The sequence below is a fragment of the Crocodylus siamensis genome, chromosome 1 (genome assembly GCF_052110815.1).
Source record: "Crocodylus siamensis isolate JL-2025a chromosome 1, ASM5211081v1, whole genome shotgun sequence".
NCBI classification, from domain to species: Eukaryota; Metazoa; Chordata; order Crocodylia; family Crocodylidae; genus Crocodylus; species Crocodylus siamensis.
In genome coordinates, this window is record NC_143395.1 from 278,450,850 (window position 1) to 278,473,004 (window position 22,155).

The 22,155-nt window shown below is 43.1% G+C and overlaps 1 protein-coding gene and 1 long non-coding RNA gene across 4 annotated transcripts in view; one reads left to right on the plus strand and one right to left on the minus strand.

The window, feature by feature from the left end:
• Positions 1–11,068, minus strand: part of TCEANC (transcription elongation factor A N-terminal and central domain containing) — a 26,029-nt gene extending 14,961 nt beyond the window's left edge. The window contains exons 1-2 of one of the 3 annotated variants that reach the window (XM_090063520.1): positions 10,946–11,068; positions 2,391–2,503 (exon numbers count right to left, since the gene is read on the minus strand). The gene's annotated coding sequence lies outside the window, so the exon portion shown is untranslated. Of the gene's footprint in view, positions 1–2,390; positions 2,504–5,290; positions 10,646–10,665 lie in introns of those variants that run through there. The other 2 variants (XM_090063529.1, XM_090063538.1) reach the window with 2 other exon arrangements.
• Positions 10,998–22,155, plus strand: part of LOC149874537 (uncharacterized) — a 19,659-nt gene continuing 8,501 nt past the window's right edge. Inside the window, exons 1-2 of the long non-coding RNA XR_016444312.1 lie at positions 10,998–11,131; positions 21,328–21,483. This is a non-coding gene — a long non-coding RNA (uncharacterized LOC149874537). The remainder of the gene's footprint in view (positions 11,132–21,327; positions 21,484–22,155) is intronic.

A 22,155-nucleotide genomic window follows, 5' to 3' on the forward strand; every position in this document is an offset into this window, starting at 1 on the left:
GTGCTGGCAATAGTGAACTGATAGAATTCAGCAACACAACTTGGGATGGGCAAGTAGGCAGGGCTGGACATACGCATGGCCAAGCTGGGAGGCTGCCCCGGGGCCTGGACAGAAAGGGGGCCTGAAAATCAAAGACTTTTGCAACAAAAAAATCCCTTATTTCTGGCAAAGAGGGGTCTGATACTAAAAGTTTGCCCGGGGCCGTCAGGAGTCTAGGTACAGCACAGCAAGTGGGGCACCAGCCCTGAGTGACAGATTAGTAGGGGTGCCAGTATCACCCTCACCCCTTTGGAGTCTGTGCCTCAGTAGGAGAAGCAGCGGCACGCACAACATTGTTCTTGCAGCAGCAGCTGGGTGTGTGGACACCATGCTGCTGCTGTAAGAGCAACAGCCTGGGTCACACTGTCCCCCACTCCCATGTGCTCTCCTGGAGGGTTTACCCAGGGCGTAAACCATGCTCATTACGCCTCTGATAGAATTCACATACTCTGCAGCTCTAAGCAGGCAGAAACCACGCTTCCTAGTCTGATTTATGCTTCTGATCAGCCTCCCTGCTCTCAAAGGCTGTTTTCAAAGGCTGGGGATGGGGAAAGGGCTGAAAATGAGAGAGAAAAAAATGAATGTGGAAGAAAAAGTGAGGGAGAAATCAAAGAGAGACATCTGAAGGAGTCTTAGAGATGGCAAATGGCTAGAGGAAATGTGAGGAAAGAAAGAAATGGAAAACATGACCATCAAAACTACAAGGAAGAGGAATGGTCAGATTTTCTTATCTCCCCCCTCCCCCAAGTGCCGTTCCCTTTGGTTCAAGCCTCCCTTTTAAGCATTATAAATATTCCCAAAACAGCCTACACTGCCTGAACTTCTCCTGGAGCACATATTCTAGTTTTTCACTTTGAAAAACACTCACTTTGAAGATCAGCTGGACAGAACAAATCTACTGTGAAGGCTCTTGTGATCTAACTCATGACATTTTTCAGAATGAAAGAAAACTCTTTGTAGGCACACAGAGTACACATTCATAAAGTGGAGGGAGTTAAAGACACTCTTAAAGCAGACAGCACCAGGGAAAATGTAGAATGAAGTGAATATACAAATTATTAACAATCTACACAACTGTTCACTGGGAAATACTAGTAAGTAAAGCAAGAAGCTCAACTGTTTTTGTAGAAGGAACCCATCAATACGCTTGATGGAACTTTTCAACTTGTAGAGTTACAAAGATAATTTTCTGCAAGTGAACTAAATGTGAACCTTTTAAATGTGAAATTATGTAAACCAGCGGTTTCCAATCTGTGGTACGCATATCACCACCGGTACTCAGACAACCTGTCAGTGGTATGCGTTAACAGATTTGTTATAATTTCTTTATATGACAAAAATTTGCAACAAAAGGTTGAACTGAAAAATTTGCTGGTAGTACTTAAGGTTGTATCTTTTTAAACTAGTGGTACACAACCTGTCAGTTTGGGAACCGCTATTGTAAACCAGTGCAATGTTGTCTTTTGAGCCCATAAACGCCACAACTTACGGGATGTAACAAGACATTATTTATTATGTTTTGTTTTCATAAGTGTGAACCACAGCTCAGTCTTCTTCCTGAACTGACTGATGTCCTCTACTAGCAACCTAATCTGCCCCCAGCGATGTTAGATTAAAATGAATTGTGACTCATGATGTGTATTACTGCAACTGAAAGGACTCTCAAGCGTACTTCTGAAAACATCCAGAAGAAAAGACCAGATACATTTTTCAATTATATTAGTTGAACTGCACATACAACCACATACTCAAGTCTCATGTTTGGTTTGAAAGTGCATGCAGTCTGAGACAGTAGGAAGCTTTGTTTGTTAACATAATGAGTCCAGTATCACACTTGATGAGTTTCCTGTTTTCCGTAGATCAAACAGTTGGTGCCGGAAAAGCAGATAGAGATGGTGACCTTTACTGCTGGTGACGGGACATGTGGCATTAGCTACATTACCAATTCAATATGCCTTGTCCTGTACTTTAGGATCATCAAGGATCCCACTAATATCCTCACCTCCATTTCCAAACATAAGCTTTTCCAAACTTTTTACAAGTACTGCAAATACAGGCTGCAGTATGCTGCTCCATGCTATAAAATGCACAAATCCTATATTCGTGCCTTTAATATGTACTTAAAAACACTTACAGGTTTTTGGAATCTTCCAGGTGCACAATGACTTTTGCAGGGCTAAAAAACTAAACTCATCCAGGATTTACAAGATTAAGTCTGTCTAAGAATTTACAAATCATAGCAATAGCAAAAGATAAAAACAGATCATGGATTACAAGTAACATATAATGTCTTGAACAACTACATGAGGATTTCTTGTAATCTTAAAGAGTTTAACTAATACGCTACTTACATGTAAAGCAAAACAGGCATGTTTTCTGGAAGCTTCTCTTCATAGGATGATATATGAATTCAATTAACAGTAAAAGAGAACTGATCTGCTGCCAGAGAATCTATACAGCAAAGCTAAACAGAAGAAACAGAGAAATTAAAGCAGAATTACACAAACATGTACAAAAATTAACTAGAGCCGGGCTGATATGATCCCAGAAACATTATTACCAAGTGAAATAAAAGAAACCCTCACAAGAGGATGCTATTTAATCAAAATAGATCTTCATTATGAAGACGAAAGTAAGTTCCCAGAGAAAAACAACAGTTAGCAAGACAAAGGGAATGTCTAAAGTTTCTCTGTCATTATCAGCAAATGATTTATCTTGGCTCTTAATCAAGTTAATAAAATATACTCCATTAAAATAACCTTCAAATTAAAACAGCAACTTTTTATAAATGACATGGGCAACCAGTGTCTTCAGGTCACATCTAGTGCTGTAAGTAAAAACTAAAATGTGCTAAGTGAACACAGCCATCCCCACATACAAACAAAACACATTTGGGGGATATCTAATTGCTATTTTCCTATTGTAGTAGTGTATCAGGTTTACCAAGTAAATTAATTGAAGCATCTGTTAAATGCCCACTACTTCTAGACATTTAACATATACTGCCATTAATCTACTTGGCTGGACACTATTCAATGAAGTAAAGTCTAAAATAGTTTTCAGAATTGAAACATTGGTTTAAATTTAAATTACAGCAGCAAGAAGAAGGTAAATATCATGAGGGACCTATGACAACATCATTTTTAAAAGCAAAGAAAACGACAAAAGCTTTTCCCAAAATCAGGAAATCAGAGGTAGTCAACAATTATCCCAAATACTCTACCCTAGGCAAATGACTAGCCTTTATTATGTTCCTTCCACTCAAAAAAGACAAATGGGCCTCGTATCATGTCCTGAATGTCACAAAAGTTTTAGAGCAAGAGAATGGAGTGAATGTCAACATCCCTTCTCACTTTGGTTGCCACAGGTTACTGGTAAACCACGTTTTTCCACCCAGCAAGAACAAGGACAGAAGAAATAGAGAGACTATTTCATAACTGAGGACAAAAGATCAAGATAAAGCAACAGAGGTGCATGATAATGGAACAGTATTCTCCCTCCAAGCTCTCTGGAGATCAGGATAACCAGTTTACCAGGATGGCTATTATCTAAACCTGCCTCCCTACTCAAAACTGCACCATCATGTAATATCAGAAATGTCCCAGGATCAGATGCTACTTACCCTAACACAAACAGAAGATTAAGAGGAAGAGACAGCCCTCCGTATCTGAGATGGCTCCATTTCAGTTTTGCTAAATATACTTAGTTTGTGAAAGGTCCTAAGATACTTTAGGATGAAAGTAATGTATAAAAGATAAAGCCCACCGCAACTGTTGCATCAATGTTTTATTAAAGTAAGAGGCAATATGAAAAAAACCCAAAAAACAAAACATGACTGGTATTACCACAATTACTGCCTTCTAAATTGTGCCACAGCTTCGGAGTTCAAATGCTTCCTTTGACAAAGAAGAATAAGTATGTCAAATTCTGTCATGGCTCATATGTTACCAAATGGAGAGTCATGTGTTCACTGAAGTGTGAAATGCCTGAAGGACCGTGTAATTTTCTACTGGAGAATTCCTCCAGAAAAGCAGTTTAAAGTTTATTTGAATGGGAAGGAAATAGGGCTGTCTTTGAAAAGAACATGCTGTGGATTCTGCCTCTGAACTTGAAATATTGGGACACCCACAAAGGCAAGGGTGCTTGGTAATTGCCCAAGGATCTATGTTACTCCAAGAGCAGCCATGGTCCCTGCCAGCCACTGCAAAAATCTCCACTCTTAATATATTTGTAGTGACAAAGGAGGAGTTATTGCTAGTTCAGTCAATTTGGGGTATATTTTCTGACAGATCTAATCAGAGCCCACTGTGGCACAAGTTTGTTAATCCCTGCTTTAGAGAACTCTGAGATTTTAAAATACAGAATTGTATTTTGTTATCACCAGAGGGAGCTGTAGTATCGTAAACCCACGAATTCATGTTAAAAATGCACACTGCATTGACTTCCCTAACTAGCCTTAATGAAGCTGGCAAGGGAAAGAAAAAGCAAAGGATGAACATTTCCTGTATTCCAGGAGCTTTTTATTTCTAATTTATTAGAGACTTTACTTGTTCAAAGTTGGTCCCACAAATAATAAGTTGAGATGTCTTCCAGAAGGTCTGAGGTGTTGGGATATGAACGGAAGGGAACTCATCCAGTCACAACCATCTATCAAATAGCTTTTTGGGAATTTCAAAAATTCAAAGCCTAGTCAAATACTGTTTGCAGATGTTATTCATCAATTACTGGTTAAAATCACTGAATAATATATTTGATGGATATTTTTCTGTTGTTTGCACAGCCCTGGTACTAAGGTATATTGAGTATACCCCATGTTCTTGGGAACAATGACTATGCCATTCTCTGAGTATGAAAAAACAGCCATTTTGGGTGCTACTTCATATAAAATAACAAGATGAAGGTAGCAGTGCTATAATGAAATATTCCGCTGAATATGAAAATATTGCATTTTAGACATAGAACCAATGACATTCTCACAGGCAGACCTTGCACCCAGAAATTTATCCTGCATCCAATCATCAGTCAAGGAGGGGATATCAGCAAAATGGTACTTCCTTAGGCTAATCACCACCACCACTCAACACAATTTCAGTTCATACCAATGTCTCCAAAAACCCCATTAACATTAATACCAGAAGCTTGAACTGTTCCTTTGATTTCACCTCACATTCTTGTACTTTCCAATTATTTCACAGCATTTCAGAGATTTTGTTGTCAACATCACTGAGACAAAGATTCACATCTGTCTTACCTGTTGTGGCTGTGATGGTCCAGGAAATATATGAGAAGCAAGGTTTTATTGCTCATATCTCTTATTAGACCAACTGTATAGTTGAGAGAGATGTTAGACGAGCCTTTGAGTACAAAGTGCCTTTCTTCAAGTTTGGGAAAGAAGCTTAGGCTGCCTTGGTCCTAATTTACAAAAAAGTTTTTAACAAATTAAGTCTCAGATATATTAAAGTCCAAAGTCTATTCTATAAGCCACAATGATCGCCCTAATCCTCTTGGAGGAATGAAAAGCACAAAAGCAGGCGAGAGCTAGGGACAAAGTATTATTTTTAGATAGAACCAACTCAGCTACAGGAAACACTTCCAGTGACAAATGGGTAAATACAGTCTCATTAAAATCACTGCAAAGTATTACCCTTTGAAAAGACCTTTCTACTGTAAGTGTGAAAGTGACAGTAGGGACATACCTTCTAACAAACTAACAACCAAAAGGAGAGAAAAAAAGAATAATAAAATCTAAAAATCAAACTCCAAGCTCCTTCCCCAAAATGGAGAACTGTGAAAGACTTCACTCTTGATACTGATTTTATACAGCAGAGACAGATATACCAGAGGTAAGCACCAATATAAAACCTTAAAATAGGTTGTGATTCTGTCCATTTTGGAAACTAAGTATGATAGTTATAGTAAATATTCAAAAAGTTATTCAGGATAATTCATCCAAGGAAGTGAGATCAGCCTTTTCTATTAATTTTGTGCATATATGAAGATGCTAGGCTAAACAGGTACACAGAAAAAAATGTTCAGCTGCATTATTTATGGTCATATGTGAAATTACGGTTATGCAGAAACCTAGTAGATCATCCAGAATAAACTGCTGGTTAACTGAAATGTCACATTTGCTTCTGTCTGAAAAATGTGTGAGTAGGAAGATGGAGGAATATTTGTTTCTATGAAAGGCCTTTATTGATGAGATCTCTGTTAAAATGATAATTAAGGATTAATATTTTTAATCCTCAAATTACTATTTTTCTCATGTTCAGAGCTTTGATGGCAGCATTAGGCATGGATATATTTGAGAGGATATGAGAATGAGAATAGCAATAGACATGTACGAACTTCCATATTATTTAATTATAAGTTAGGAAATTACTTCTCTTGCAATTCTGCTTCTTAAAAGATAAATTTCACTGAGCTCTTATTCTTGAAGACCTCATCTGAGCCACTCTCAAATGCTGGTCCCTGCTTGCCCTTGGTCCCATCCCATCCACCCGGAGCCCTGTGACCCACTTCAGTGCACGTGGGGCTGGGCCAGGCACAGGGGGCAGAGGTGGGTTCCTGCATGCTGCGCCAGGTCCTGCCACGGCTGGGTCCTTCCTATAGCTGCAGGACCTGGCCCAGTGCATGGGGACTGTGCAGAGCTGAGTCGGGTTCTGCCAGCCCTGGGGCTGCTCGTGCTACCTGGCAGCTGGGCAGCATGAGCATGTGCAGCCCCAAAGCCGGCAGCCCCAAGGACTTGCTATGCTCTATTGCCAGTATCTGGCCAAACTTGCAGCGTGGGGAACATTTTTTTGTTCCTGCACATGCCTGTTGCCCTGACTCAAAAGGGGTTTGAGGCAGGGCAACAGGCACGTGCACGCTCGTCTGGATGCACTCTTTCAGTTTATCTTGTCAATCATGTCTAGGTGCTTGCACACCTAACATTCCTAATTTTCAGCAGTAAAGTCAGTATCTCTATATTGCCAAAATCTGCTAGATACTCAAGTTTGCTTATATTTCAAGACACTACAGTAGCATGATTTCATTACTCCCCTGTACATTAATGAAAATCTCACCTGAATAATGATTTTCAGATGAAAATATGTGTATATATTAATAATGGGATTTGTAAGTATATTTACTTGAAATCATTAGACATTTCAGACATAGAAATGTCTGCTTGATACCTCAGATTTATACAGATCTATTTTTGTCTAAAACGTATTTAACCTAAAGACATATTCAACCTGATGTTCTCAGGTTAATTTGACAGGTTAAGTCAAATTAAATTTAAAATTGAGTAGCTATATTCACACACGTTCTTTTTCCCCACAACTTCCCCTCTGACAATCTTTAACACAAAGCTGTACAGATATTGGCACAAAAATATCCTCTCCTTCATCAACGTCTCAGTACTTGTCAGGGTCAGGTTACAGCTGTGTCCCTGGATGGGATTTCTGATTCTTTTCCCTCTTGGAGCTCACAACAAGCCAAAAGTCAAGCTTTTGTCTCAAAGGCTTTGTTTTCAAAATATGAACAATTACTTTTAGATGCAAAATGAGCCATGAACATGGGCAGTAGGGGCACAGTTTAAGCAAATGTAAGGTCCTTGCAGAAGGCTCAAGCATTATACACTAGTATAGGAAAGTGAAGAGCACACGTTTGATGCGTAGTATTTTTTTTTAAGTATGCTATCGCAAAGGTACCCAAGTCCCACTTCGTAATAAGTAACTTTTGACAAGGCATACATTGCTTTCATTTTAAATTAGGAGGGGAAGACAAGGAAGACTGCAATATGTAGGAGTCAAAAGGAACTGACCACTCATCTTCTAGTGGCTTCAAGAATTACAATTTCAAAAGCCTGGGAAAGAAGTGACTCCCCCTAAAACAGGGGCAGGCAATTATTTCAGGCGCAGGGCCACTTACTGAATTTTGGCAAGCCATCAAGGGCTGCATGACAGGCAGCCAGGGGCAGATAAATATTAATTTTCTAAATTCTTTAGGAGCCCCGCAGGCCGGATAGAATGGCCGCATTTTGCCCACCCCTGCCCTAAAATCACTGACTGGTTTAAAATTTTTGTTGAGAAGTTTTGGTAATGGAAGTTCTCTTATCCAGTCAGTGTTGAATTTCTTAATAAATGAAGTTAACTTAGGAGGGACAGAGTGTACTCAACAACCGGTAGAGAGATGGGGTCACAGAAAAGTCTTCTATTACCTCCAAACATCTTGTATAGCAAACGGCAGAACTTTGCCTGAAGGACTGAAGTCTTTCAATATCTAGATGGTAAGAACTGTGCCATCACCTTGTATATTAAGTCTAGTATATTTAAAAGTTAATCTTTTCCTTTATTAGCACCTAATTCATAGTATAAAAAGCCAATTGCTATCTCAAGCTTTGCAGCAGTAGTGGATTTTAAAATCATAGCAATATTTTATTGTTGTACAATTTGAAGACAACGTAGAGAAATATCAATGATCCATTATTCCTAAAGTTATAACTATTTTTCTCACTCTAAAAACATGCCAGAGGACATTACTACAATTGCAGAAAGTGCTGTGGTTTATCAGTAAAATAATTCAATGTAGTTCAGCTTGCTTTTCTAAATAAATAGATAGATGGAAACCATCATAGCCAAACTGTCAATTACTTGAGACAGAACCAGCAAAGTAACCCCTGCATTGCTGAGAAGCATCTCCCAAGAAAAAGTAGATTCCTCACAATATTAGACTGTGTTACTCAACAATACTGACTGCTCACAATTTCAATTTATAACAGTTTCCAGAAACCTTGTTAGCATGAATAGCAGGCCCATGGACTGCTCCTTGCATTTCATATCACATCCTTGTACTTTCCACTTATTTCACAACTTTTCATATTTTTGTCATCATCTTATAGTTCCACTTAGCTGAACCCAATATTCCTTTAAAAAAAAGTTCCTCTCGGGCAGACTCCTGCATCTACACAGTTGCATAGAAATCACTGGGGTACCACACTGGCACAAGAGTTTGCTCAATGGGCCAACTAGCAGCTTAGGATAGGGGTCTAAAACAATGAGTAAAAGTGCACTTGTAAGCTTTTCTAAGTACGTTACTTCACTTAACATTTCAGAAACAAAGCATGAGTCATCTTTAAGAAAGAATACGCCATTCTTTCTCCAGAGTGAATCTCCTTGCCATAATAACCTTTATGCTGGACTTCAATTCCAGCACCCGTTTCATCAAAAATGCTCCGTCTGCAGCAAGTTTTGTTTTCACAATGGCCATGGCTACATGAGACACTGACTGCACAGTAGCTCATTACTACTGTGCAGTAGTGTTGCATGGCACAAAGCATACACGATGCTCCTGTGCAGTAGTAACAAGTTACTGCACAGTCAGTGTCACCTAAAAGCCATTTGGTGATGCTATTCTGCAGTAACTCTGGTTAACGTGCAGTCATTCAGTACTTGTATAAACCACTCATTACTACTCTGCAGTAACCGGAGTTTATACAAGTACTAAATGACTGTGCAGTAACAACTGCACAGTCAGCACCTTGTGTAGATGTGGCCAATGTATTGTGGGGATAAAACCAACTAATATAATAGGAAAAAAGAAACATGTAAGTCATGAGATTTCTTTTGTAGTCTGAGGAAGGTGACCCTTGGGCTAGCATCTGCCTGCCCTAAATGACTGAAGAGATACATGAGACTGTTATTTATTACCCTAATATTCAAGGTCTAGTGCAGCCCAAGCAGAACACCATTTTCATTTGTCATTCAGTTGCTGGCTAAAAACCACCATCAGATTCTTTCTATCCTAGTCCAGTACTTGCAATAAATCTTTCACTGAAAAAAGGATGTATTTGGCCTTTTAAAGCAGAAGTGGGTATAGTACAGAAAAGCCACACAGACTTTCCTTGTATGTTCCCAGCCAGGCAGCATTCAGGAAGTGCTGCACCACAGTAATGAACCTTAAATATGTCCATTTAAGACTCCACCCCGCTCGGCAAAGTGAAATCCAAGTCGGCATTTAAAATAAAGAGCCATGTGGGAGTTTGGTGGCAGCTGGCTCATTTCATCTGATAATCATAATCATCCTCATTATAAACCTGTTGTGTTAGGGCTGCTGATATTTTTTGGAAGAGTTAAGGGGATGAGTTTGTTTGGGATATAGAGCTGATCCTGCATCAATCAGGCAGGGGTTGGATTAGGTGAGATACCAATCCCTTGCTCACGGCAGAATGAGTGATCAATTCTTTTGGACTCTTCTTACACATTTCAGCCCCTGCTCAAGCTGCACTTGACACCGAACATTAGGGCAATAAATAATAGTCTTGCGTCTCTCTTCAGGGGTGTAGGTTGCAGCCCTGTTGGTCTAAGGACAAAAGGCAGACAAAGTCCTTTGGGAAAATCCAGTATCTTTTTTTTATTGATAGCACTGATACCGAGTTGGTCTAACAAAAGATATCAGATTTACCCAAAGATCCTTGTCTGCCTATGTATCTCTTCAGGGACTTAGGGCAGGCAAATGCTAGCCCAAGGGTCACCCTCCTCCAACCACAACACGAATCATATTGCTACACGTTCCCTTTTTCCCTGTCACAGCTTCTCAGTTGCACGAAGGAAAGAGCAGTCTATTCCACCCCGACTTCTATGCCTCGCAACAGGGCTGCAACGTCACGGAGCGCCCCTCCTACGTAGGAATGACGTCACCACGCGGCATAACCGGGCGACGTGCCCATGTCCCGGTCTCGCTGCGCCCAGCTCTGCAATGGGCCACACGCGGGGGCGGGGGCGGGGACTCGAGCGACGCCTCGCAATGCACACGCGGCCCCGGCCCGGGGCAGCCCTGCGGCCCCACTGCCGCGGGTCAGAGGAAGGGGCGTCCTGCCCTGCCCAGCCCGTGCGGCCTCAGGCGGGCTCGTGGGCGCACTCACCCGCGCCCGGCAGCGCCGCCGTCTCCTCCGGGCCGCCGCAGCCTGGGCTCGCCCGCCCGGGGCAGTGCACGTCTGTCAGCGCTTGCCCCGCCCAGCGCCGACTCCGGCTGCTGCCGGGGGGAGGGGAGCCGCCCCCCCCCCCCACGTCACACGCGGGGCTGCGGCATGCACCTCCCCGGGACACAGGTGACAAGGGCCTGGTGTGGGGGCCGGCAGTATTGCGGTAATCAATGCCACAGTGTATCGGCTTGGAGAAGGGGTGTGAATTGCTCGTGACCTCCTGAGGGCCCTTCCAGCTCTCATTTTCTGTGATTTCATCTCTCCATTCGGTTAGGGCAGGCAGATGCTAGCCCAAGGGTATATTTGCAAAGTATAGACTAGTAGACTATATATATATATATATATATATATATATATGTGTGTGTGTGTGTGTGTACACATATACATATACACAAACATACATATAGATGCATTTATACATGCATGCATACACATACATATATGTGTGTGTCTATATATAAAATGTATGTGTATGTATATATATAGTGTGCATATGTACATGCATGTGTGTGCGTGTGCACGTATGTATGTATCTATATGTCTGTATATATGTATATGTGTGTGTGTAAAAGAAAGCTAAGTTTTCACATTCCTGAAGCACAAACTTTTAAAAACAATGCCAGAAAGCATGAGAGTTAGCAATACTGGCACAAGAATATATGAAAAGGTCATGAGGAAACTTTAGAAGTGAATGGACACATTTTCAAACTGGATTCTCCTCTAAAGGAGAAAAATGTTGGAAATCATGGCTTTTCCCTTGCCCCCCATGCCCCACAGATACCCTATCCCCCCACCCCCTACCCCACACAGTGGGGGCCCTACTGGTGCTTGGGGGGTGGGGGGCAGTGGGTTGGGCCTAGCTATTGATGTTTACAAATGGGTTCTGCTACAAAAAAGGTTGAGAACCACTGGTTTAAAGGCTGAGTCTCCCACAGCCATGCCCTGGGCCAGTGGAAGCCCCCCCCCCAGTCCTTGCTTCTTAGATTCATAGCAAATGGGGGTTGGGAGGTCATCTAGTCCAACTCCCTGCTCAAAGCAGGCCCATCCACAACTAGGTCATCCCAGCCAAGCCTGGTCCTAAAAACCTCCCAAGACTGGAGATTCCACCTCTCTGGGTAGCCTGTTCCAGTGCTTTACTACCCTCCCACTGAGAAGGTTAGATATGAGGAAAAACGTAATGTTCCCATTTGAGGCCCTTGCTCCTTGTTCTCTCAGCTGCTACCACTGAGAAGAGCGGTTCCTGGCCAACAGGGACTTTTGCATGACCAACTCTTGTGTGGTTCCTGGGCCAACAGGGCTACATCACTCCATGGGCAGAACTAAGATTTTGAACGGTGGGGTGCAGGTAGCGTCTTCCCATCTAACATAACACCTATTTTTCTCCAGTTAAAAGAAAGTAGAAGCTTTTTCACTACACCAGGGGCTTAGGGCTGGGTTATTCAGTTGAAGATGGAAGCAAAAACAAATAGAAGTTCATTGGAACAAGTTAAAAAGAAGTTGTGAGAAAGGAGTTTCATTGCCAGGAGCAGTAAGCAGGCAGTTGAATGGCAGAACAAAGGCAGCTTCATGCTACATCCATCCTGCCATTCCTGGCAAAATACTTAAAGGTTGAATCCAAACCGCAGAGAAGCAGGAGGCGACACTCTTTTGTGGGTAGATTAGTTTAGGAAGTTTTCAGAAACCCTGCTTCCCTGAGCCGTTGCAAATAATTAGGTAAAATAAAAAATATGACTACGACTATAAATAGCACTAAAGATCGATACTTTTTAATAAAAAATACTATAAAAATATACATGAGTCAGAGAAAACTTGGTGTAATGCTATAGGTTGAAAATAGAATTACATCTAATTGGTGGTAAAAACTAAAAATAACAAATACAACAGGAAAATAACCTGTCATTATTTTGGTTTTATTGCTATGTTTTTTTAAATTTTTTTCCTGAATATTTTACATAGGGCCATCCAAGATGACTGTGTTAAAGATCAATACTAATTCCTTAAGAAAATACATTCATCTATGGAGGAGCCTAATCTCAGATGACAATAGGCAAGGCATTTAACTTTTCACAGGATTTTTTTTCTTTCTCTTTTGCTCTGTTTACAGTCTCTTCTGCCCCCTGCTGACACTGTAGGTTCCTAGACTTGGCTTTCTTGATAATGATGTTTCCTTTTCAAATATTAAAGCATGCCTCTTTTCTCAGGCTGTGGAAAGCAACAACTTATTCCAATAATTAAGTATGATCCTCTGCAAAAATGAACACCACCTTTTTTATTTAAGGAGAACTTAGAAAAAAAAATTCACATAGCAGCACCTTTGAAACATTTCCTGTCCAATAAAAGCTCTTTTGTTATATATTTACAGAGTCACTAGCATATCCAGGACATTCGCTGCTGTCCAAGGCTGAGATTCTTTGATGCCAGTTTTTATTTCTGTAGTCTTTTCAAAAGCCTCAAGATACATAAGTATACTTTTCTGCTATATCAACAGATCATTTCCAGCTGGGAAATTTTTGGAGAGGGCTTTATGAGAGGAGGATTTCAAGCAACAGAAATTTATTAAATAGGCCTGGCTTTTTTTTTAAAAAAGCTCTGTTTTATTTTCAATATGGTAATGGCACCCACCAATTTCTTCATCACCTTAATTTTGATTAAGAGTTCTCATATGGCTAGAGACTTCAATTTTTGTGGGGAATGTTTTCCCACATAAGATAATTAATATTAACCTAAAGACTTTCTTTTCCCAACCTTTGTTTGAGGTTTTTTTCCTTCAGTTAGCTGGATATGAGACGTTTCAGACATAATTAGCCCATTATAAGTCAGGTTTCTCTGTTCTTTTTTCATAAACATCACATTCCTTTATAGAAATTCCAGGACTTTTTTGCAGTTGGACTTCTGGCAACTTTTATACTTCTCTAACTGACTATCACAAGTGTGCTTAACCAGCTTCATGCAACCATAAAATGCCTACTTACGTAGCATATCAGGCATTCTGGCAAGGTGATCAAGTCCACTCAACTCCACTTCTGTTATCACTGACTTTATTGAGCATATTTGCTCTTTTGGGACCTAGGTACTTTAGGTTATCAGTGAATTTTTATCATCATTCTGAGGCAACATACGTTGAAAAGATTGAGTTTCCTAATGTGACAAGTATAATTTTTACATAGACACAGTGAAAATTCTGTAACTTCCGTTTCCTTATAAGTTCACTGAGAGCGTCCCAAAGCCATGCTGAGTTTGGGCCATCTGCAGTTTATTTCCTTATCTCAGAGTATATCATATGACCTGACGATTCTAGGGTAAATTAACGTATCCGCTGAAGACAAGGAGTTGCAAGAGAACATGCAATTCTTGTCAAGAGGAGGCTGGTACATGACTTCCATTTTCTTTTACAAGGCCTTGGAAAATGGGTCCTGATGATTTAGAGATCCTCTTTTGTGGGAAGAAAGAAGGTAAGAAAGGAGCAAGTAAGCAATACCTCTTGAATGAGTTCTTCAGAGGACTTGGTTTTGACTGGAAGTGGTGCAGATTGTATAACCTGACATCCATGTAGGCTAAAATATGTATAAGCTCCTTTCTTCAAGCTCCCAAAGACATAAATAAATATAAAAGCAAACAGGACAATAAAGTGGGAGGTAGAAAACAGGGAGTTGGATGTGAGCTGGAGGCATAACCATTTTCAATTACTACATTTCAGTGTCAGAGACCTGATGAATTGGGTGAATATTTTGAGCCCACCTACTTTGACTAATAAATCCCAATGGAAATTGCATCAAAAGGCTTTTTGGGCACATCCAGACATTCCTGGACATTTGGTGCCCTAGGGACAAGTAGCCGTGGTGCACCTTGTGCCATCGCTCCCTCTCCCTGCGGAATGCCTGTGCCATGCACGTGTTGGCATGTGACAAGTTGCCCCGGGTAGCGTAGGGGAGGCCCCAGCAGTCTTACCTGGGGTCCTGGGGGCCTCTCAGAGCTGCAGCCATGGCGATCCTGCCAGACAGAGCTTGGCCAGCAGCTGCAGCGTGGCTTGAAGCAGCCTGGCTCTGCTCTTTAGCAGCACATGCTGCCCAAGCATGCACGGCTCCATTTTTGGAGTTTTTTCCCCATGATTTTTTTTGAGCCCTGGATATCCAAGGCTCAAAAAAAATCATGGGGAAAAAAAAACAGAGCAGCACACACTTGGGCAGTGTGCCCTTGCAGCACAGAGAACACGGAGAACATGTTTGCAGCACCACATACTGCATGACTGTTCATCAGGACATGCCCTTTGGGTGCATCCACACATGCCGGCATATGTGGTTGCAGGAGTTCAAATAGAAGTGGTGCAAATTTGAGCCGGGGCTTTTTGCTTCAGCGCATGTGCCTGGACATGTGCTTTGGTGTGGGGCAAATTGTGCCACTTGGGGCAAAATAACCCTCCTGGCTCATCCCAGATCTGCAGAGCCTGGGGCCAGCACTTGTGCTAGGGCTACAGCCTGGGACCAGGACCTGTCCTGGCCCCATCAGTACAAAAAGCCACCCTGCCAAATAGCTCAGGGCTACTCGCTCTCAGGAGCTTCGAATTGGTACCTAAGGATACTACCCCTTGTGCCAGCTGGACTGCTGAAGCAGCCCTGAGAGTTCCCTGCACCCTCTACCCACTGCACCAGTCTGGCAGTGGGGGCTGCTGCCTGGCTGTGACTTGTTGCCCACCTGCCAGACCTGGATGGCCCTCCAGGCCAGCTGCCAGTGGGCTGTAGCTGCAGAGTTGGCCTTTGTGCAGCTCTACTGCCATGTGTACCCCCTGCCCAGTGATCTGTGCAGCTATCACCCAGTGCTACAGCCCCCCCCACCAGGGGCTGCAGACCCCCCACAGGGACCACAGCCCCCTGCTTGCTCTCCCAGCCCCCTGGATTGCTGACTGGCCTGGCCCCATCCCCTGCTGGCTCCTGCAGTGCCCCCGATGGCTGCCCACCCGATCCCCCAGAACCCCAATGGCTGCCCCACCTGGCCCCGTCCCCCACTTGCACCCCCAACCCCCTGATGGCTGTTCCCTCCCCCTCACTCCAACCTTCGGCACTTTAAAAAAAAGGAAAAAATGCCTCTGCTCATGAGCTCTGGGGCCTCCTGGCAGAGCTCCCCCAGGGCAGCAGGGGGCAGCAGGGCCCAGGCTGTGGCTGCTGGGGCTGTCACCTGGCCCTGCACTTTGTGTGTGGGGCGGGGAGGGGCAGTGACCCCCGAAAGCTGCTGGAACTGCGGATAAGTGCTGGGGGTAGTTTTTGGGTTTTTTAAAATTTCCTGGGATGCTGGGGGGGTAGAGATTGGGGGGCTGGGGCTGGGTGGGGCAGTGATGAGGGCATTTGGGGGCAGACGGTGGGTGGGGCGAGGCAGGGAAGGTATCGGGGGGGCTCGGGGTTGAGGGGATGGGGCCAGGCAGGGCAGGGATTGAGGGGGCTCAGGGGGAGGCAGGGGTTGGGGCCGGGCAGGTTAGGGTAGGGATCAGGGTGGGGGGCCTTGGGGACCAGGGAAAGCTGAGAGAATAGACAAGTCTGATGGTCCTTTCCCCCCTTCCTCCAGCTCCCTGCTGGCATGCTGCCTGCCCATGCAGGGCAGGTAACATGCTTCAGCACCAGGGTGAGGGCTAACTGTAGAGATGTTCTGGCAGTCATCTTATTTGGTGTATTTACTTTACTTATTTTAATAAAGTATTTATTTAATTCATAGCAACTAGCTAGGTAGGTTGTTTCCTTCAAAAGCTCGCGCTTCTCTCATGCAGTTTCTGAAGTGCCACCCTGCCTTACCCTCTGCCTGGCTTCAGACTAACGCAGCTTACCACTTCTGCACTTAATGCTATCAGAAGTGAGACTGGAACAAATAGGTATTGCTGACAGCATGATGGTGATTCACTTGCTCTAATGATATGAAAAGCACAGCTTTACTAGAACTGAGCCACTAATCAGTTTTGAAGTACTGCATTCAGGATTTTGCTTAAACAGTGAAGTACCAAAAGGATTTTTCATAGATTTCATAGATTTCATACACATCAGGGCTGGAAGGGACCTTGGGAGATCATCGAGTCCAGCCCCCTGCCCAAAGGGCAGGAAGTCAGCTGGGGTCATAAGATCCCAGCAAGATAAGCATCCAAATTGCTCTTGAAGGTGTTCAATGTAGGTGCTTGAACCACCTCCGATGGCAGGCTGTTCCAGACCTTGGGGTCTTGGACAGTAAAGAAATTCTTCCTTATGTCCAGCCTGAAACGGTCTTGCAGGAGTTTGTGACCGTTCGACCTTGTCATCCCTTGGGGCGCTCTGGTGAACAAACGTTCCCCCAGATCCTGGTGGTCACCCCTGATAAACTTATAGGTGGCCATCAGATCACCCCTGAGCCTGCGCTTTTCCAGGCTAAAGAGTCCCGTGGCTCTTAGCCTGTCATCTTAAGATCTGTTTTCCTGACCTCTGATCATGCGTGTGGCTCTCCTCTGGACTCTCTCAAGCTTCTCCACATCCTTTTTGAATTGTGGAGCCCAAAACGACGCAGTACTCCAGCTGCGGCCTCACCAAGGCCGAGTACAAGGGGAGAATGACGTCCCGGGATTTGCTCGAGAAGCATCTATGGATGCAAGCCAGCGTTTTGGTCGCTTTATTAGCCGCAGCATCGCATTGCAGGCTCATGTTCATCTTGTGGTCTATGATGACCCCCAAGTCTCTTTCTTCTGTAGTGCTATCCAACGTAGCACTGCCGAGCCTATAAGGGTGCTGCAGGTTTTTCCCCCCAAGGTGGAGAACCTTGCATTTTTCGGTGTTAAACACCATCACTTTCTCGTCTCCCCATTTGCTGAGCTTGTCCAGGTCAGCCTGGATCACCCGCCTATCTTCTGGCGTGGATGCTTTGCCCCAAAGTTTGGTGTCATTGGCGAACTTGGCCAGTCCACTCCTGACTCCAGTGTCCACATCATTAATGAAGATGTTGAACAGTATGGGTCCCAGGACAGAGCCTTGAGGGACCCCACTGGTCACAGGGCACCACGATGAGTGACTGCCATCAATTACAACCCTCTGGGTCCGACCATGGAGCCAATTTCCCAGCCAGCGGATCGTGGTGGAGCCAAGACCACAACTGGCCAGTTTGGCCAAGAGGTGATCATGGGATACCAGATCAAAAGCTTTTCTGAAGTCAAGATATATGACATCAATCTCTTCTCCCTCGTCCAGGTGATAGGTCACCTGGTCATAGAAGGAAATGAGATTGGTCAAACAAGACCTACCCACAACAAACCCGTGCTGGCTGTCCCTTAGAATGTTAGCCTGGGCCAGTCCCTCAAGGATGGCCTCCTTAATAAACTTTTCTAAGATCTTCCCCAGGATAGAAGTCAGGCTAATGGGCTTGTAGTTAGCCAGATCCACTTGCCTCCCTTTCTTGAAGATAGGCACCACATTGGCCTTCTTCCAGTCTTCAGGCACTACACCAGAGCGCCAGGAGTTTTCAAAGATCCGTGCCAGGGGCTGGGCTATGACGCTCGCCAGCTCCTTGAGTACCCTGGGGTGCAGATTGTCAGGGCCGGCTGACTTGAAGGTATCCAGCTTCTCAAGGTGTTCCTTCCCGAGGTCAGCATTTATGGAGGGTAGGGGATCCCCATCACCCAGATCTCCCTGTCCCATAGCAGGCATGGGCGTCCCATGGGACTGATGAAAGACTGACGCAAAGTACCTATTTAATAGGTTGGCTTTTTCCTGGGCGTCAGTTGCCCCATCTGGTTTAGCAGGGGTCCAGTGTTGCCCTTGCTTTTCCTCTGGCTCCCCACATATCTGAAAAAGGACTTTTTGTTGTCCTTGATGCTTGAAGCTAGTTGGAGTTCAGTTGCAGCCTTGGCTTTCCTGGTTTGCTCCCTGCAGGACCGGACCAGTGCAGAATAATTCTCCTTGGAGGTGAATCCCGTCCTCCATCCTTTGTAGGCTTTCCTTTTTAGCTGCAGGAGGTCCGCTAGGTCCCTGGAGAGCCAGGAGGGCTGCTGTGCCTTCTTGCTGCCTTTCCTCCATGTTGGAATAGATTTAGCTTGTGCATTGAGAATCACTTCCTTGAGAAGCAACCACTCTTCTCGAACTCCCAACTCCCTGGGGTCATGGTCCCTAAGGGCCTGATCAACAAGCCTCTTGAGCTTGTCAAAGTCAGCTTTTCTGAAGTCAAGGACTTCTGTGTTGCTGACTGACTTGCCAGCTTTACGGCGGATGGTGAAGGTGATCAGCCTTCTGCCATTTACAATTTTTTACTGTAATTATTTAAATCAAAATCAGAAATTCTCCCCAAGGTCCCTTTATCTTGCTTGTTTTAGGAGATGAAATAGATGTAGACTGTCCTCCTTCTTTGAAATCCTATTAGCACTGTCCCTGTACAGCTGCTCAAAAGCATTGCTAACTCCCTAGACACAGGCACTGGGTGTATGACAAAACTTTCAAAAATCCCATGATCTGTTGCACAGGTATTGATACCAGCTGTTTTCTGTAGAATGGAATAGGGGAAATTGCATCCTGCCTCAAAACACTGTGAGGTGTTGATTGATGGTCATTTCCTAGAAGTATCCTAGATCGAGAAACAGGGTCAAATTTGGCCCTTGATAACAATATAAATCTGGAGTGTCCTGAATGAAGTTAGGGGGGTTACTTTAGATTACACCAATGACCTCATAATTTTAACAAGAAAGCTTAAAGGCCAAAGTTATGATGAATGAGGTAAAAACCTGTATCCTTTCTGAAAATCACAGGAAAGGCAGGATTACCGATGTCATCCTTAAAATGCTTCAGTTTTAATGCAGGGATTCAAATCCAAATTCAAATACATTCCAGGCATCCACTTCCGGGTTGTATAAGGTAGAAGTCAGCAACAAATCTGGCAGTTTTAATTGCTTTTTCCTTGGTCACATGGCAACCATTGTGCAGATGAGATGGTAAACACTGGTGGCAACAGCCCATTATACTATATTACCATGCCTGGATATAAATATGGTCAAAATTATTGTCAGTTTCTGCAAATAGGATAGATTCCTTTAAATAGCACAAAATCATGAGAGAGGCAGGATTTTTAGCCTGCTCTTGCAGGTTTTGTACCATAATTAAGGTACAATGTCCTTGAAAAATACTCAAAGATTGGTTAAGGTTATTAATGGTAGAAATCAATCACATGGCAGAAATCAATACAAATCTCAGGGACAGAAAGTTGCTGGAGTAAACTCAATAAACATAGGCAGATGCTGTTAGAAAGCAAATTCATTACAGGTCTGGGAAGCTGCAAAGGGAATATTTTGAAATGATTTTGAATACTTCTTTCTAAATACTGGATTAATCCTAAGAACCCTGTCTGCCTATGCCCTTAGACCAACATGGCTACAACCTACACTCCAGATTCCTTTCTAGAATCTATAAATCTGATTGGCCAATATGTTCATACTTCAGTCCATCAGTGGCAGGAGACAGGGATTTAATTTCTTACTCTGCAGTTTCAGCTGTTTCCCAAATCCAGTAAACACTACTACACAGAGGACACATCTGTTCTCATGACAGTGAGTAGAAGTGTAAATCAATAAAAAGATACAATGATGTTTCCTTTTAGTTTTGCATGCTATTTCAAATTGTTTCAAAAGCACTGGTTATATCATCTGGGTATCACCTACAAGAGAGTAGCATAGTCATATTCAGATGCATAAGCAAGTCTATCACACTATCCAATAGAAAGCATATATAACAAAAGCTTGCTGGTATAACCTTTAAAATGTCTAATGCTGAGTGTCAACAAGTATAATTATCAGCATGTTGCACAATACATAGACTTCTGATAAACTGGTTATCTGCTTGTAAACTTAGCTTTCCTCCTGTGTTTTCCTGTTGAGAATTTACTTACTGTACTATACCCTGGGTTTGTCCAAGAAATAAATGACTCCAGCCACAAGTGTGGGAAAGGGTGCTGCCAGCTTGGCAGCACAATATATTGTGAACATAAAGCAAACCTGTGTATTCCTTGTTATTAACAGATTCAACAAAATGTAAAAAGTTTAGATTCTTATTTCCACATTCACATCTCACACTATACATATGCAGAATGTAATTATAAAATGCTTTAAATGATGATTTAATTACTGTGAAAAAATTAGATAATTAGTTTATGCCATTACAGTAAAATCAAAGAAAAATACAGCTGAAAGGACCTCAAGAGGTCATCTAGTCCAACTCCCTGCCTGAAGAAGGATCAGCTCTGTCTAAATGGTTTGGACAAGCATTTGTCTAACCTATGTAACATTGCACATCCAAATACAAGCTCAACAAATCTTAAATTAATTTTCTTTTCTTTTTCAGAAAGACAGCCGTGGTTCTCAACCTTTTTAGATTCAAGGAAGCTGACTAGAGACACCCCTGGGAAAAATGCCAGCTTTTAGATTTTACTTATTTTTGACTACAGAAATAGAATAGAGCATGTTCATCTATTGCAAAGAGCTCAGAAAACCGTAAGAGGTCAGAATGCTTTTAACACTATGGATTCCTATTTGCAATCTCTAGATTTATCATGTGAATCATATTTTCACAATTACCAGTGCTAACATTGTGTAGCAACCTGCAGCATCCTTGAATGGATCTCAAGGCACCCCAGAGTGTTGCGGCACCCAGATTGAGAATCACTGACTTGGAGTATACTTATTGGATGCTTTGCACTTCATGCTTCAGTATGCTTGATGTATGGAACCAGGTCTATTTTACAACATTTAAACAAACAGAAAAGGTTAAACAAATCCATGGGAGCAAAGTATGGCTGGGTACAGACGTTACACTTATACCTGCAACTATACAGAAGTTCGGTGTACATAGACTGGCCTAAAAATGGCAGAACTCAATCTAAGATAGACCTGGATCAATGTTCACTCAAATCTAATCAATTTAGGTTAGACTGGTGAATCAAATTTCTGTACCAGAGCTGTTACTGATTCAAGTTAGGTCACTGTCCATTGGCATCCCAGCCTCCTTTGCAACCTCCCCCTCACAAGGAGTGCACTAGCACTCATCTTGTGCTCAACTACTCCAGCTGAGCACCCAGCGAGCCCTGCCCCGGCCATCTGTCAGCTGCAGGAAGGCAGTAGGGGAGGTGGAAGGGAGGCATCTATGTCCTCTGCATGAGCTCTGGGGCATGGG